Source organism: Mustela putorius, unplaced genomic scaffold, assembly GCF_011764305.1.
Source record: "Mustela putorius furo isolate JIRA1106 unplaced genomic scaffold, ASM1176430v1.1 tig00003898_pilon_pilon_pilon, whole genome shotgun sequence".
Lineage (NCBI taxonomy): Eukaryota > Metazoa > Chordata > Mammalia > Carnivora > Mustelidae > Mustela > Mustela putorius.
This window is the reverse complement of record NW_025422047.1, coordinates 32,305,418-32,324,716: the sequence shown is the minus strand read 5'-3', so window position 1 is coordinate 32,324,716 and position 19,299 is coordinate 32,305,418.

Below are 19,299 nucleotides of genomic sequence, written 5' to 3'. Positions count from 1 at the left end.
ATCAACAAATAAATAAATCTTTATTTATCTTTTATTTGTTCAAGAGAGAGCACAACCAGGGGAGAAGGAGAAGCAGACTCTGCAGAGCTGGAAGCCTGACTCAGGGCTTGATCCCAAAACCCCAGGATTATGACCTGAGCCAAAGGCAGACACTTAACCAACTGAGCCACTCAGGCTCCTGAAGACTAAGAATTTATATAAAATTATTTAATGCATTCATGTCAAAAATAATATGTGATTAAATAAATGTTTAGTAATTGCACAATATATAATTATTATGCATAATGCCTAATAATACTATTTTATGCTGGTATAAATCCTTCCTTATGTGACTTGTGAAAACCTTAACTAATGCTTCCAAAATCATCCCCTGCCTATATACAACATGATGTACCAACATAAAAAATGATTCAGAGGAACACCTGGGTGTCTCAGTTGGTTGAGCAGCTGCCTTCGGCTCAGGTCATGATCCCGGCCTCCTGGGATCGAGTCCCATATCGGGCTCCTTGCTCAGCAGGGAGCCTGCTTCTCCCTCTGCTTCCGCCTGCCACTCTATCTGCCTGTGCTCACTCTCTCTGTCAAATAAATAAATAAAATCCTTTAAAAAAAATGATTCAGAAACAGTTATGTCCAGCAAGTGCAAAGCAGAGCCCTTTTACCCTACAGACCTAAGATCAGAAGTTACGGAGAGACAGAATTAAGTGTCCTTGTTTGCTTTTTTTTTTTTTTTTTTTTAACTGGACAAACAATTCCGCACTGGAAGAGAGATCATAAATCCTTTCAAATATGGATGAAAAAATCCATTGTCTCTATAAAAGAAATCCTTTCCTTAAAACAGCTGCCAAAGAGAAGCCACCAGCTGGCCTGATGATCTGGCCAGCAAAGCTGGCTAACATGGAGATGATTAGGAAATGGTAGCCTCCCGGGGTCCTGAGCATCCCTGACCAGAGTAGGTGGCCAGCAACTTGAATCCCCTGGGGGAAGTCCCCATCTTTGCAGACTGCCTGGCACAGAATACAGAGAACTGTTGGCAGCCAACTCTGGTTATGGCAACTTCCAAACAAATCTCCCTCACGTGACTCTAAATGGAGGCTCCAATGAGGGAGGCTGAAGTGGGCTACTCTATTATCACCCATGGGCTCATTCTCTTGAAGCAACCAGGTGAGCACATGGGCTCAGGCCCTGGGTCCAGGGTGCCACTTTGCCAATGCACAAAGAAATAACAATAAAATTTTAGTGCCTCAAATATATCCATGGTAGTTCAGGTTATGATGTCTCTGCCCAGTTTTACTCTGAGGAAATTCTCTATCAAATTTTATCTCACACAGAGGATTGCTGACCAGATCCATGCTTTTTGCCAGACTAGAACAGGTCTCCCATTTAACCTCTTGTGTCCAGGAACAAAGGAGAAGTCCTACAGTAGAAGAGATTGTGGGACTGGACTCAGCCCTTTCCCACACCGATTCATCACCTTCCTTGACTTGATTCAGACCCAATCTTCTCAACAAGGCCAGAGGACAGTCTGTTGGTCCCTCCTCTCTCAGCACAAGACCTGGTCTCCCACACAGAGAAGGTGTGAGCTCCATCCAGGCTAGTCACATGTGCACATCCCAGACTGACCATATACACACACACTTTCCCCTCGTCTCAGAGAAGCAAACCTCCTCTCCCCACAAGCCATTCTGCTCCTTGCCTTCTTCAAGATCTCGCTGATCATCAACTTTTTCACCTCATTCTCTTACATACATATAAGTTTTATCTGTGCTAAACCACAGGCTCTGGAGCAAGACACTCTGAGTTTAAATCCGGGTTTGCTACTTGCTGTGTGACCGTGGGCAAATTACTTAATCTCTCTGTCTCTCAGTTTCTTTATCTATGAGATTATGATAAATACAGCATCTGCCTTATGGGGTATTTTGAAGATTAAGTGAGGTGACTTATTTAATGGGCTTATATAGTATCTGACACCCAGTAAGTCTTTCTTTAGAAGTCATACATATATCATATATCTGCATATATGATATATACCTCCACAACTTTATTTCCTTAAGAGACTGACCTCAATAGAACCAGCCTAAAGTTCGTTTCTCACACTTTTGGTTCCCTTTTTCCTCTCTCAAGCCCTACTTCATTGAGTGAACCATTCTTGCTAATGCTCACCCCAAACTGAAAGAACAGGGAGCTCAGTTTCTATGGATGATCCTGGCAACTCCCCACACCCCAGTATGACAGATGTGGAAGAAACACATCTCAAATTACACTTGGACACAAGGGCAAGTGCAACTTCTCATGAATTGCTTGTATGCCCAACCCCAAAGCGTAGAAAGAAAGTAATCTGATCATCGCTGAAAATATTAAGGACTCAGAACCATGCCTATGAGTCCATGATGAGGGTAAGTCATTTTACTGTCCCCCTCTCCTGCACTTGCCCTCATTGAAAATCTTTCATGAAATTGGGTTAAAATATGATAGGTAATATTGAAGGGAAAAGGAAAAAAATTACCAAAATATTCAAATAAACATGTAAGATAGAGCTTCATAGAACCTACTGTTAGCTAAAGAGAATAAGAAAATGTAATGGGCAAATGCTTTCGCAATTCTTCTTTTAGCATCTTCTAACAAAACCGTCGCTTTGTCTCTCCGCAGTAATTTTTTTAAACCACTGCCATTCCCATAGGCACACTACCACCCAAAGCTGGTGTCTACGTCATCACAGCAATGAGAAGTGCCCCCACAGAAAGCTCCACATGGCAGCGTTAGAGCAAAAGTCCAGTCATTGAGGAGCTGTCGCCAGTAGCAATGGGAGCCCTGGAGGAGGATCTGGATTGGGCTGTTCATCTAATCACTTCGTTTTACAGATTACTTCCTTAAGCTACACAATAAGTATGTTTAAGTCCCTGTGTACCCAGCACTGGAGAGGTAAGGAACTGGTCTTGAGAGTCTGAAATATCACAGTTAGTCAAAACCCTAGCCCAGCGGCCATATCTCCTGACCCCTGGCCAAGGCATCCTCCATCCCACCTGGCTGCTCCTAACATCACTTCTACCCTGAGAACACGAGTTAGTATCTGCCATGGCATTTATCTTCAGGCAGACAAACTCCTAATTGAAAAGAACACCACACAGGGCACCTCGGTGGCTCAGTCTGTTAAGTGTCCAACTCTTGGTTTCAGTTCAGGTCATGATCTTGGGGTCCTGAGATCAAGCCCCACGTCGGGCTCAGCACTCATCATGGAGTCTGCTTGTCCCTCTCCCTCTGCTCCTCCTCCTGCTCTCTTTCTCTCTCTCATAAGTAAATAAAATCACAGAAGAAAGAAAACAACACCACGAGCAAATTTACAAAGAAGGTCCTCTTCGCTCAGGGCCCAGCTAGGCACATAAAAGGCTGAGAGAAGCATAATCACAACTGTTAGGACCGCCTCTGTGCCAGGACCTACTCAAAGTGCTTTGCCTATGCTGTCTTGTTGAAGCCTCACAACTGCCCTCTCAGATGAGCACTCTTGCTATCCCCATGTTACAGACAAGGAACACAAGTTTAGAGAGGTCAAAGAGAAAAAAAAACAAAACTGTGTAGTATCTCATAGCCAGTAGGTGGCAGGTACAGGCCTTGAACTCAGCTCTTTTCCAACAAGAAAGTCAGAAATGCAGAAGTATTTTCCACAGCTCTACAGCCTGATCGCGTAATACAGTAAGCCACTGATTGTATGGTATTTTGGAAATCATAACTTCTGAGATTATACCAGAGCTCTGGCATAGACGAGTCACACAGGATTATTAAATACTCTGTAACCATGATACCATCAGATGGGGAGGATTTCTCTTTATGCCTCGTGGACCCCTCGTGGACAGCAGGCTCTGTCTGCTAAATCACTTTTTCAGGTTTTGCAAACTAGGCAACAAAAGTGACAACGTTGTTAAATCAAACAGGATCCATTAGTTATACTGTGTTATACTGTGCCCATAACTCTATGTAAATGTTAAGAGGCTTCTACTAATTCCCAGAGCCACCTTATCCATCAGTTTCTCTCTAAAGTGGAGAAACCATGCTTGAAGCATATCAGGCACGGCAGCATAATAGAGAACCCTACCGCAAGGGGATTTCCCGTGTGTCTGTAATGTTCCACTAATTAAGTCTTAGAAGCATTTAAGACTGTCTTCACTGTGAATACCCACAGTGCAGCCTTAAAGGAAAAAAATCCATTTCCATGAGTCATGCACCAACAAGAGTGAGCAAATGGATTTTAATTGTTAGAGTCCATAACCGTATGAAATACAGTTTTCTCTCTATGAAAAAGACTAGTTGTTCAGACATGCAGCTCATAGAAGCCAACTTTAGTAAAATATACATGTATTTTTTTTCTTTATAATGTTACCAAATAACCTAACACACATGTCATTTGTCTGGGTATGACTTTTTTAATCACAGAGCTCCAGAAGCTAAGGACACAGACTTCTCGGAAAAGTGCTAGAGGGAGGTTAGGGTAGAAGACTGTTTTGTTTCCAGTAATGAAAAAGGAAACATAATGAAAACATTCATGAAAAACACTATAGTGCATACAACTTTGCTCTCCCACATTTATATATACCTTCCAACAGATCCCGTTACCCATCAAACTCAAAGAAATTAAAACAAAAGTCATCTCTATGACATTTCATCACCTCAGATTATTCTGTTTCCAACAAAGAGAAGTATAAATTGCTTTTAAGATACAGGTCTACCGGGATGCCTGGGTGGCTCAGTTGGTTGGACGACTGCCTTTGGCTCAGGTCATGATCCCGGAGTCCCGGGATTGAGTCCTGCATCAGGCTCCCAGCTCCATGGGGAGTCTGCTTCTCCCTCTGACCTTCTCCTCGCTCATGCTCTCTCTCACTGTCTCTCTCTCTCAAATAAATAAATAAAATCTTTAAAAAAAAAAAAAAAGATACAGGTCTACCCATGGCCTTAGCACAGTAAACCCACTACAGGCCCAGTTTCATAGCCATGTATTTAATTAAAAAGCCTACTCCACAATAAAAACAATCCCCTGACTTAGCATGGGCAAAAAAGACACGATTTAAGGAAAATACAAGAACCATAGATATGTAATTCCATTTTATTTCCATGGATCCAAGTTTATCCATCAGTTAAACAAGGTTATGGGTTTCAACCCACAAGACTTTTGTAAAGCAAAAATAATAATAACAATTGAAAGTCATTTTTAACTAGGAAAAAAAACTGTACTAACACAGACTGGAGCTTGACCACCACAAGGAATCAAAGCATGCACAGGCCATGTCCAAGCTTCTTGACTTCTCTACAAAAGGTCCATTTAAACTCTAACTTCCAGCCTCTTCCTTGATCCTATAGTGATCAAGCCCTCCTACTACTCTAATGGAGAGGTTCTTACAGCAAAACTCTTAGCTTGTGGGGGGGAAAAATGCTAAAAAATTGGGAATGATACAAGAAACCAGATCAAAAAAAGAACAAAGTGCTGATGACTGAGTAAGGACTAGAAGCTCAATGAACATAAAAATATATAGGATTCAAAGGGATTCCTCAGAGGCTAAAGAGAGGAATACAGATAAGCCTCCTCTACCTTGGATTGAACGCTCACTACTGCCACAGGCACTGGGAAGTTTTATACTGACCATAGGAACATTTTACCACCCTTTATCCCATTTACTAGTTGGTTGACATGTCTCTTCCTCATAGACCTACTATACGCTCCATGAGGGTGAGGAGTTGTATCTGCCCAGTTTGCTCAAACTTCTGGCATCATACTTGGCACAAGGTTTGCACCCATAAATGTTTGCTGGTCCATGAATTAACTATTTCATACAATGTTTCCGACATAATCATGTAAAAAGCTTGATCTCAAAACACAGATACTTCCAGTTCTAATTTCCATTTCTTAACTGCATTGAGTTTTTCTAATTAAGTCATAAAAATACAAACCCAACTCACAGGATAAGTATGACAGGATTCGGTATTCCTCCATACCCATTTTAGTTGTTTTTCATGGAGCCTGTGCTTGGGAGAACATTATGAATGTGCTTGGTCCATGGAGATTTTTTTTTTTTTTAGATTTTATTTATTTATTTGAGAAAGAGAGAGAGAGAGAACATGAGAGGGAGAAGCAGACTCCAGATGGAGCTGGGAGCCCGGTGTGGGACTCAATTCCAGGACTCATGGATCATGACCTGAGCTGAAGTCAGTCGCTCAACCAACTGAGCCACCCAGGTGCCCTTGGAGATTTTTTTTCTTAGTTTCCATACCTCCAGGGGAAGTAGCCTACTAGCTGTGGTGTTAAATTCTAAATGATGCATTCGAACATGAATATGAGTCTATTTCAAAAGGCATATTACAATAAAATAAAATGAAAATGACCCCAAATAACTAAAAAGGGACAAATAAATCACAATATGTTTATTACCATTCATTATTTAACAAATTTTCATTAAAATATTTTGTAATAATCTTTCAAATCTATTTTTTTCTCATCAGACCATATTAAGTCCTTTCTTTTTTTTTTTTTTAGATTCTATTTATTTATTTGTCAGAGAAAGAGAGAGTGTGCAAGCAGGAAGAGTGGCAGGCAGAGGCAGAGAGAAGCAGGCTGGAGCCCAATGTGGGACTCGATCCCACGTCCCTGGGATCATGACCTGAGCCAAAGGCAGCCAATTAACCAACTGAGCCACCCAGGCGTGCCTATTAAGTTCTTTCTAAAGTGAAATTAAGCAAGCGAATCCACCAATAACTCTCCCAATGACTCCCCATTGATCTCGTATGCTAGGCCCTACTAGACCCTTCCTTACCTTCTAAGACATATGCATCACTCCTTTCCTCTGTTCATTCTTTCCTCAGCCAGACTGAACCACATCTGGCTTTACAAAAGCGCTAAGCCCTCTCTCCCCTCTGAGTGCTCATGTGTGCTGGCCTCTGCCCCAATCTTCTACTTCCTTGGTCCCTCCACTTTGTAAACTGCTGTTCATCTTTCAGATCTTGGCTAAGACTTCATTTCCTCCAGAAAGCCTTTTCTGAGCACCCCTACCACCCCCAACATGAAGTCAGGAGCCTCCTCTGTGCCTCTCATAATGCCTAGATCATATTTCTGTGCTATCCTCTTCTTACCAAAGTAATTGCTTATTACCTGTATTCCAAGACAGTAGTCGATTAGTATTATTGAATGAATGCATGCCAAGAATGAATGCATACTCACTAAAGAAGTGAGATAGATGACAGAACAGTACTGTCCCTCTGAAAGTTTGTGTTTTTTATCTCAACCGTATGAACGAATAAGAAAATCATCTTACATCATGGCCTGTTCCCGATAACAAGTAGTTTCTGTGAAACTAAGGCCCAAATTACTGCTTCCATTTGAAGAGCCTTAATAGTTCCTGAGGCAACTTTATATAACAGAGATGGGAAGATTCTATAATAGTCATCGTCCACTAACTGGGGGACTATATTTCTCTTAAAAGCTCAATTTTAAGAAGTTTTTACTGCTGATGTGAGAATTATAAATGTTTCATCATATCCAGATCTGTCACATGATTCACTGAGACTATATAAAGAGAGTCTTTAATTTTCACTTTGTTTTAAAGGTTCAGTCTCTGTGGGATTTTGTTTGCCCCTGCACACTGACAGTCAGTAAATGTTTAATAACAATGGGAATGATCGTGATATAATGGCAACAGAAATAAATAATCTAAAAGGGTGCCACATCGCCAAGAGCTTGGTTATGCTCTGGAGGCTCTAAACATGTTTTATGCGAGGCTCGTTTTCATAGCCGGACAACATCATGAAAGAAATTCTCAGTTTTAAAAAGAAAACCAATTCTGAAAGATGTTGTTGACATCTGTGACCCCATGGAAATTATTTCAATCTGTGGGCAATTTGTTTTCAGTCTTTGTGTACAGCACAGAAAATTCAGTCGGCTCTCTGTCACACACCACCTATCCCGGCATTCACTCGCCTTTCTTCGCTCATCAAGATACAAAATAATCTAAACAAAATGACTACACTGACATTTCCTTCAAATACCATAATAATTGCTAAATTGGACTCACCAGAGACAAAAGGAAATTTTATTTTCTGTTGATCACATACATCTTTTTATACATGAAAAACCACGCCACTATCATCCTCCACCAGGCTGTTTCTGCCAACAACTGTGACTGATTGGGATTCTCATAAAGCCCCCAGCCTCCTATGAGCATGACAAGAGTCAAATTAGGTGGGCTGGGAGCAAAACAAAGAGGTCCAGGAAGGGAATCATCTCAAACTCAGCATTTTGACAGCACCTTCTTCATGCCGGTGTGCATGCTGCCTCATTAAATGATGTGTAAAGGTCAGAGGTTAATCAACTTCAATTTGGCATGCATACTGAGTAGTTTTTAGTCATCATTTTATATTTCCAAATGAGAAGAGGCAAGAAACACTTCAGGTTAATGGAGCGTTTTCTAATGATGACTTTTAACTCTTCTGAGACAGAATTTCTCTTTTAACTTTGGGGCTTTTTTTCCCCTTAAAACCACTAAAAGACATTCAAGGCATAAATGTCTAGGTTGCCCTTTTTTGACAGGTTTATTGAGGTATAAATGATATTTAAAAAACTGCACATACCTAAAGTGTCCCATCTGGTAAGTTTTAACATAAGTATACACAGATGAAACCATCACCTACAATCAAGATAATGAACACAGCCATCATCCGTTTGGGGGGAATCTTTTGTTTCTACCTGCCCATTACAATCCCTCCTTCCTACTCTTGCCCCACTCTACTGCCAGGCAACCACTAATCTGCTTTCTGTCACCACAGATTAATTTACAAACTCTAGAAGTTTATACGAATGGAATCACATAAAATGTCCTCTTTGCAGGCTGGCTTCTTTAACTCAGCACAATTCTTTTCAGGTGTATTCGTATCGCTCATGTAACAATGGTTAATTTCTGTTTATTACTAGTAATATTCCATTACTTGGATATGCAATAGCTCATCCATTCACTTGCTAATGAACATTTGGATAGTCTGCCAACGCTTATACTTATAACAGATAAAATTGTAAACATTTACATACAATGTACGGACATATGCTTTCGTTCATTCTTGAGTAAATCCCTTAGAATGTAATGACTGCAACCTAAGGTAGGTCATATTTAACTGTTTCCCAAAATGTTTGTATCATTTTACATTCCCATCAGCAGTGTTATGAGAGTTCCGGTTGCTCCATATCCTCACTAACAATTGGAATGGTCAATCGTTTATACAAATAGAAATCTTTGTTTAACCCAAGTGGTAAAGGCTTTCACCTCTTTTCTTCTGTACATTTTATGAGTTAGGTTTTATAGTTAGGTCTATGATCCACTCGAGCTCATATTTGTATATGGTGTGAGGTATATATGCAGGTTTATTTTTTGTTTATAAGTATCAAAAGTACTTGTTCTGGAACCATTTGTTGAATGGATGTCGTTTTCCCACTGAATTAGCTTTGCACTTTTGTTAAAAAACAAACAAAAAACTACTGATCTTTCCACTCAGGTTTTTGCAACCTAAAACTACTTTAAAACCCCTACTAGTTATTTTTAAAATAAAAAGAAGTCAACTGATCATATATGTGTGGGAGATCATCTTTTAATGCCCACTCTTTTCTCCATGGGCTACTTAAAATAAAGCATCTAACAGTGGATTTCATTAGAAACATGATAGCAAATATCTGACCCTACAGGAAGTTCTAGTATTTATTAGAGCTCTCAAAGATTATGCAAAGACAAAGAAGAAAACAGAGTTGTAATTTTATATTACAAAGAAATTTTTATATCAAAGGGAAAGAGGGTGCTTCCACTTACACAAGGAGTACAGAATATAAGCATTTATCTCTGCTTCATACTCAACCTATTAAACAAAATAAAAGAAGTAAAAAGACATGAAGCCCCAAGGCTAAAGAATACAGGAGAATAGACACCAGCCAATGAGAGAGAAAGACAAAATTTTGGAACCTGGAAACCAGAAAGATGAATGGTCAAAAACCCCGCATACTTGAGAAAATTAGGCATTAAGTAATGACAGTAAGGAAAGCCAAAAAGAAGTAAGCCAATTCTACACAAGAACCCAGAAATTGGAGATACCAATTAACTCTGAAGTCAGGATACTGGATGAAGCTGAAATGGGAAAAAAAAATTTCTCCATATGGGTCCCTTTCCATCTTGTCTCTCTGAAAGGAATAATTTGATCTTCCTCACAGCAGAGTTGTTGATGTCCAAGAGCAAGTGCCCCTAGAGAGAAAGAGCCAAGTGGAAGCTGTATTTTTTTTAATGATTTAGCTACTCAAAAGTAACATAACATCACTTCTACCATACCCTATTGGTTGGAGTAGTTACAAGTTCCTGCCCAGATTAAAACTGAAGGTGGAGGGAAGAACAACACAGACCCCACTCTTAGCAAACAGTGTCAGTATCTCACACATTCTTACAATGTGTGAGATAGGATATATTGATTGGTATAGCCATCTTTGGAACATAAAATCTGCCATAACCACTAACAAATTTGACTGCTTTATTTTATAGATAAGGAAACAGAGGCCCAGAGAAATCTGTATGATTCAAATCACACAGTCAATGGCAAAGGAGACTGGAAACTGGGTATCTGAACTTCTAGTCCATGTTCTTTCCCACCAATTTACACTGCCTCTTTTTTTTGTTTGTTTGTTTGTGTTTTTTTTTTTTTTTTTTTTTGAGAGAGAGTGGGGGAGCGGTGAAGGGACAGGGAGAGAGAGAATGCCAAGCAGCCTCCACACCCAGCATGGAGCTGAGGTGGGGCTTGATCTCATGACCCTGAGAGTCTGAGCTAACTCAAAATCAAGAGTCAGACACTGAACCAACTAGCCACCCAGGCACCTTGTCTCTTAATTTTTATAAAATTCACATTGGTGAAATTACAGAGCTAATGGGTAGAGAGTATTTAGTATAATTAAAGCCTGACTCCTAGAAAAATTTTTCTTGATTTAGTAAATTCAGGCCACAAAGGAATACTATTAGCCAGTAGAGCAATGAAAGGGCATTTTTAAAAATAATTCTCAGACCAAAAAAGATAATGAAAGCAATTAGGAAAATTTTCAAGTTAATCTGCCTCATCACTGAGTCTGAAGACATTATAAAATCTATGAATATGTTTCCCATAGATAGTATCTTTTTCTCAGAGAAAGGGATTAATACAAATGATCTAGTGTGACTTCAGTCTCTAACCACAGGAATCTGGCATAGTTCTCTGACCATGCTAAATTCCAATATTATTACTCCTTTTGAGATATTTTACTCCACTTGTATATAAATTAATAGTAACAGATCAATTAGAGGTTACCTATTGTAATGAATGGGAGTGTCATCTTAAATCAGATATAACTCATCAGCAACAGAAAAGAAGAATTAACATATAAAAAGGAGATTAAGGACTTCTGCTGAAGTAACTAGCAGACTAACCTATATGAACAACCCTCATATCAGGAATAGCAAGAAAATCTCAAAAAGTTAAAAAAAAAAAGAAGTCATTTTCTAAAGCACAGGAGATCAACCAAGGCTCCCAGAATTTGAGGGCTAATCCTTGTGAAATGGTAAGTGCACTGAAATGACCATGACACCTCCTACCACCTTTTCTTTAAAGGCATTTACCAACTCCTAAAAGGCTCAGGACTAAATCAAGTGGAAAACAGTGGTTCAGAGATTTTATCAATCTTATAGGGATAGAAAGATAAAAATTATAATTTAGGATATACAGGAATTAGGAGCAGGATCCAGGAGAAAAAGGAATCACAGAAAAACTAGCTAGAAATTCTTGGCCACTTTTCCCTTTGAGAAACTTACTAATTCCTAAATCACAAAAAGTGAGAAGCCAGGAAGCCAACCAAAAAGTAACAGCTAAATCTAAGCCAAGCTGTCAACTGTCTTTTGTGCTAGAGAGACAGAAATTGAAGTTCTAGGCCCAGTAAGGAAGCGATGATCTGATAAATACCCCAGGCTTTTAGTTCAGTCCCCCCAAATGTTATGTCTTCCCAGTAAAGAAAAACAGAAATAGACCAGCTTCCACAAAGACTTAAATCTTGAATCCATCCTTGAAACATCTTTCTCCCTAATTCAATCAATGACTTTCCTTCACTCTATGTACCATTGAGACAAAAAAAATAAAACTAACTTCTATCTGGTCTAGGATAACATCAGATTAGAACACAGAGGAAAAAAATTAAAAATGCAAAAAGAGGGGGCTTCTGAGTGGCTCAGTTGGTTAAGCACCCAACTCTTGGTTTTGGCTCAGGTCATGATCTCAGGGTTGTGAGATCGAGCTCCGCATCAGGCTCGGAGCTGAACATGGAGTCTGACTGAGGTTCTCTCTCCCTCTCCTCCCCATCTCCTCCCCTCTTCTCCCCTCTTATGCATGTGCACACGCTCTCTTTAAAATAAACTTTTTAAAGATGCAAAAAGAACACAAGAGAAATGTAGAATATGGTAAATACGTGTACAACCAAAGTTTCAGAGAGAAGAGGTAAGAAAGAACGATGTAGATGCTCAATGAGAATCTTCAAAAACTAACAAAAACCATCTCAAGCCCTCGACTAAAGAAACTTTTTAAACACAGGCTAGAGAAATACCCAGAAAACCACACTTGAATGCATCATGTAAAACTGATTAAAGCTGAAGTCAAAGAGAACATCTTAAAAGGAGCCAGAGAAGAAAGACACATTACACTTAAAGAAGGAACAATAAATTAGTTGACTTGTCAAGAGAAAAAAAAGAAATCAAGGAAAATTCATTGATATCACTGAATTGCAGGAAGATAACTTCCAATTTGCCATTATACACCTAGCAAAATATCCTCCAAATAGGAAAGAAAAATAAAGATATATCCAGGCAAATAAAAACTCTAAGAACTTATCACCAAAAGACCCACACTAAAATAAATATTTAAGTAAGTACCATGATTTCAGACAGAAGCACAGGAATGCAGGATAGAATGGAGAATGGAAGAGAAGAGAATGGAAAAGAAAACATAAATGTGTAGTCAAAGTCAAATGACTATTAACTTTTTATCATTTATTATTTTTTAAAGACTGTAAGTATTTATGTGACAGAGAGAGAGTGTGTGTGTGTGTGTACAAGCAGGGGGAGAGGCAGGCAGAGGGAGAAGGAGAATCAGGCTCCCCACTGAGCAGGGAGCCGGATGCTGGGCTCCCGGGCAGGACCCTGGGATCATGACCTGAGCTGAAGGCAGACGCTTAACCAGCTAAGCCACCGGGGTGCCCCAAATGATTTCTAACTTTTTAAAATAATAATGAATGGGTGCCTTATGCGTCAGTTCTGACTCTTAGCTCAGGTCTTGATCTCAGGATCGTGGGATGGAGCCCCACGTCCAGTTCTTAAGATTCTCTCTTTTCTATTTCTTCCTCTCCTTCTACCATGCCCCCCACACACAAATAAATAAATAAATCTTTTTAAAAAATTAAACAATAATGATAATGCAGCTTTACAATATATGTAGAAGTGAAATAAATAACAAATAGCACAAAAAGCAAGGGGGTGATGATAAAATGTTCTACAGAGCTTGTATTGATTGGGAAGTGATAAAAATACTAATTTGTAATAGTTTTATTTAGTCAAACAAGGATACGTGTTGTAATATCAAGAGCAACTATTAAAAGCATAGCTTGGGGGGTGCCTGGGTGGCTCAGTCCATTAAGCCTCTGCCTTCAGCTCAGGTCATGATCTCAGGGTCCTGGGATCAAGCCCCACATCAGGCTCTCTGCTCAGCAGGGAGTCTGCTTCACCCTTTCTCTCTGCCTGCCTCTCTGCCTGCTTGTGATCTCTTTCTCTGTCAAATAAATAAATAGAATCTTTTGGGGGAAAAAAAGCATAGCGTGGGCAAACAAAACTATTGAGCTAATAGAGGGGAGAAATTAATTTAAAATATTTAATTCATAAAAGCCAAAAAAAAAAAAAAAGAGAGAGAGAGAGAAAAAGGGAGAACAGAAAACACAGAAAAAATACAAAATAAGGAATAAAACAATATATATATGTATAACCCCAATACTCAGTAATTACATTAAACGGTGGAATATATAATAATGATTGTTATGATCTGAATGTTTGTATCCCTTCAAAACTCATAGTTTGAAATCTTAATGCCCAAGGAGATGGTATTCCAGGGGAGCTTAGGTCATGAGGGTAGAGCTCTCATGAATGGATTTAGTGCCTTAGAAAAGAGGCTCCAAGGAGATCTCCAGCCCCATCTATCACGTGAGGACACAGGAAGATGGTGCTGGCTATGAACCAAAAGAGGGCTTTCGTCAGACGGTAACCATGCTGACACCTTGACCTTGAACTTTCAGCCTCCAGCACTGTGAGAAAATTTTCTGTTGTTTATAAGCTGCCCAGTCTGAGTTAGTTTGTGAGAGCAGCCGAATGGAATGATACACACTTAGCCAACTCTGATATCCTTCCCCTAATTCTTTGAATTTTTTTGGCTGCTCTAGGCACTTTACTATTCCATATGAACTTTGGTTTCAACTTGTCAAGTTTCAAGACTTATATTAGAAATTATATTAGAATAATATATTAGAACTTATATTAGAATAAATTGACTTTATAGATTAATTTGTGGAGAAATAACATTGATATTGAGTCTTCTTATCCATAAACTTCTTACACATCTCCATTTATTTAATTCTACCTTATTTACTTTAGTAAAGTTTTATAATTGACTTAAGGTCTTACACATCCTTTGTCAAATATATTCTCAGTATCTTGAAGCTTCTATCATTACTGTGAAGGACATAATTTTTTATATTTTCTAAATTTTTGTGTATGTTGAACTTATATCTGAAAACACTAATGAAATCTCTTATGAATCCTAATAATTCATCCGTAAATCTCCTTTTATTTTTAAGGGAGTATTTAACAAAGGGTAAAGGAACTTCCAAATCCAGTATCTGAATCCATTATCTTCTGAGCCAAGGAACTGAATATAAAGTTTTAAAATGAAGAGAGAAAGAAATATATATTTTCTTTCCATTTCCTTTTTATAAATACAGACTACCACGTGATTTTACCCCTACTATGAGGTCTTGTATGAATAATGACACGTATTCAGTGGTGGCTCTGGAGAAAGGGTCAGTCTTAAAAGCATGTCACTGTGCCTTCAACAGAACACAGAGTCCTCTCTTCAGAAAAGCTCACCTGGAATTGTCAAAGACCCTTATGTCCTTAGGCTGTTAGCCTGAGATGTGTTCTCTGTCCCCTCCTCTAAGTATTCTATAGTATGTTCTAGTGTAAATGTAGAGCACCACATTAACTTAGTGCCTTCACTGAGGACTACTTCAGTGTTATTTCTAGACTTTAGCAAAGCCCAATATAAGAAACAGACACCTGAATAAAGCCCTGGTACATCTGATTTTCTGTAGAAATGGTCTCTATTTGCTCAATATTTCTTAGACAAATTTTTCATGATAAATTTCTCTTGTCTGTATTCCTACTGGTATTTTTATTATAAATGTAGTATATGCTTATTGTGGAAAAGAGAAAGTTTTCAAGCCATATAAAAGCTCCCACATTCCTCTTTTCCTGTCCACACAAGTCCCACGCAGAGGTATCTAAGTAGTCAAGATTCTTTCCATTGCAAGGGACAGACCTATAGTGTGAAGGAAGCTCTATGCAAGAGAGGAATTTGAAGGCCGCTAGGGCAGGACAAGGAATCAAAGCAACCACTCTGAAAACCAGGGCAGTACCAATGGCCCCAGGGAACAGACCTGGGGTATGAACTTCTTGTTTCTGCTTCTACAAGCATGGTATAGTTAGTCTCTTTGTCTTCTCAGGCAGCGGAGGACAGGGCTTGGGGTGACTGAGGGATCTTATCCTTGCATCACTGTCGTCTGACAGGAAAGGGGATTTTTTTTTTTCCTCCTGTAGAAAAAATGTTAGGGACATGCTCTGATGGGCTTGGTTTAGGTCAAGGGAACACTGTGGTTGGCAGCACCCAGGAACTCATGATTGAAACAAGAGAAGGTCAGTCCCTTGAGGGAGAGGGATGGTGTCCTCAAAAAAGGGGGAAAGTGTGCTGAGGAGTTAAAGTGTCTGACGACTTTGTATTACTGTCAACAGTTGCCCTCCAGACAATAGTATCTTCCAGATGTTTTCTCTTAACTACCAGGAAGCTCAGGGCTAAATTTAATGTTCAGTTATAACTATATTAAATCTCACGGACAGGGACAGGGTATTCACTTCCTTCTTCTTTGTATGCTTTTAGATTTCTCATTCCTGGCTAGTCTAGCCTCAGGCAGTGGCCCTTACTACCAGGCAGTGGCCCTTACTATACACCCCATAAAATTCTTTTTGAAACCAGAAAGGATTTTTACAGGTTCTTCTAATACTTGGAATTTTAAAACTTGTATTATATTTTTCACTAAAAAAAAAATTATCTTTCATTATGAAAGTAATGAGTGCTTATTATACAAAATCTAGAAAAATAAGTGGAAAAGTAAGGAGGGAAAAAATCACCTATGTTCCCACCACCCATTATTGTTTAGTGAGTTGTTTAGTTTTTTGTGTTTATTTGTTTAAGTAGGCTCTGATGAGGGAGCAGGAGGCTGGCTGAGGACAAAGCAAAAGCTGGCACCTTGCACCCCCCCTCCACCGGCTCCCCTCCATATGTGTAGCATTCCTCAGGCACCCCTGACTGCCATAAAAGGATAATTAGTTAACTTGCTGAGATCACAATCCTGCAAGACAGGAGTCTCCCTTGGTTTGCAAATGTCCTTGAGATTACAACAAAGAAGTTACCTTATCAATAGCCCAATTTCCAAAGACACAGAACTCAGTTGCTCAAGCCTAATGTCACCCTCCCCTCCATAAAACCGAAGGAGGTGGAGGTAGAAGGAAAAGTAAATAAAGTTAAATGTCTTCTAAACCTAAATCTCATTAACAAGGACACTTGATAGCAGGAATGTAACATTCCACCAGGAGACTCTCAATTGTCTTTACTTGATAGTAACCAAGCCTTCAATATCCTGATAGTATTCTTTGCCCCAATAGCCCTTCTGGACACCCCTTTGTCCTCACCTACCCAACTCCTGTGTATATAACCAGCCACTCCTCACAACCCAAGGCAGCAGCTCTTCCTGCCCACGGGTCCTGTCCCCGTGCTTTAATAAACCACCATTTTGCACCAAAGACGTCTTAATAATTCTTTCTTTAGTCGTCAGCTCCGAACCTCACCCCACCAAACCTGACTTAGGTTCTGGGACTGCATCAGGCTCCACACCCAATGTGTGGCTTAAACTCACCACCCGGAGGTCAAGAGTTACATGCTCTACTGACTGAGCCAGCCAGGCACCCAAATTTTTATTTTATTATTTTTTTAAGTACTCTCTACACCCAACGTGGGGCTCAAATTTACAACCCCAAGATCGACAGTTGCATGCTCTACTGACTGAGCCAGCCAGGCACCCTGTGCTGCTTAGTTTTAAATGTAGGAGAAACAACCAAGTCATGTAATCAGCTCAGGTGAATAGACGCCTTGCTAATCAAAAAAATCCCTAGAGGGATGCCTGGGTGGCTCAGTGGGTTAAGCAGCTGCCTTCGGCTCAGGTCATGATCCCAGCGTCCTGGGATCGAGTCCTATATCGGGCTCCTTGCTTGGCAGGGAGCCTGCTTCTCCCTCTGCCTCTGCCTGCCACTCTGTCTGTCTGTGCTCGCTCTCTCTCCCTCTCTCTCTGACAAATAAATAAAATCTTTAAAAAGAAAAAAAAATCAAAACCTTTATAAAAAAAAAAAGAAAGAAAAAAATCCCTGGAGCCTTTAAATTATGGGAAAATCCAAGGAAAAGAAAAAAATTAACAACAAAAAAAAGGAGATCTCTTGAAATTTTGAAAATGGTGTCCAGAATTTATTCATATTAGTACATAATAGTCTACTCGTCCATCCTTCCCCAATATTGTCTAGCCACACCTAAAGTAGGACAGAGCTGAGGGGAGCCTGGGTGGCTCACTTGGTTAAAAGCATCTGCCTTCAGCTCAGGTCATGGTCCCAGGGTCCTGTGGAGCCTGCTTCTCCCTCTCCCTCTGCTCCTCCCCCTGCTTATGCCCTCTCACTCTTATTCTCTCTCAAATAAATAAATAAAATCTTTTTAAAAAAAAAAAAAAAAAGAATTCTTTCTTGGCCATGGGCTTTGAACCCTAACGTCGTTCCTCCATCACTAATCATACCAAATGTTTAATCCCTGTATTTGTCCACTTAGGCTGCCATAGCAAAATGCCACAGACGGTAGTGGCTTAGGCAACAGTAATTAATTTTGTCACTGTTCTGAATGCAGGATGTCTGAGGTCTGCCTACCAGTGTGATTGGTTTCTGGTGAGGCTTCTCTTCCTGGCTTATAGATGGCTGCCTTCTTGCTGTGTGATCACGTGGCCTTTTCTTGGCATGCACACACCAGGGAAGACAGAAAGCTCTGGTCTCTTTTTATCTTCTTATAGGTACACTAATCCTATCAGATCAAGGTCGTCCTATATGACCTCATTTAACCTTAATTACTTCCACAAAGGCCCTATCTCCAAATACAGTCACATTTGGGTCTAATGCTTCAACATATGAAGGGGGAGGAGCGGCACAATTTAGTCCACAGGAAACCCTTTGCTCTGATAGTCATATCTCTGGCAATAATTTCATTTGGCTTTCAGTGTACTGAAAATAAGCACTTCCCGAGGCCTGAGCTCATTACCTCTTCTCTGAATAACTTTACCAATAACTTTGCATGACAAACACATGTTTTTGAAAAACTAAACTTGATATAAAGATACATATGGGAAGATATGTGTGTGCGTGTTTGCGTGTTTGTGTGTGTGTGTGTGTATGTGTGTGTGCAGAAAGAGGGAGATTCAAAGTTCATTCATTTCTGTGTCATCAGACACCTTTAGCTATCACCTTAAGATCTGGGTCCTAAAACATCCAGTGTCACCTACTTAGCTAGGCTGGTAGGTAGATGGGCAGCTTTCGTGCTAGGAACTAGAACTCAGTGACCAAAGTGGGTATACATGAAGTAACTAGATTCAGAATAAACAATGCAAGCTAGGATTAGAGCATTTTGTTTTGCCTTCTCTTTTGTGTAAAATGTGCTTATGTTCAAGTATAGAACCAGAAGACTATTTGGGGTCAGGATTTAAAATAGCCCCACTTTTTGTATGTCCAAGTAGCATCTTTGTCTTTGAGTTCTTGTATCTGAAGTAAAAAACTAAACATACAGAAAAACCTAAATCAAATATTTTGGCCCTTCCCTGGTCTTCTT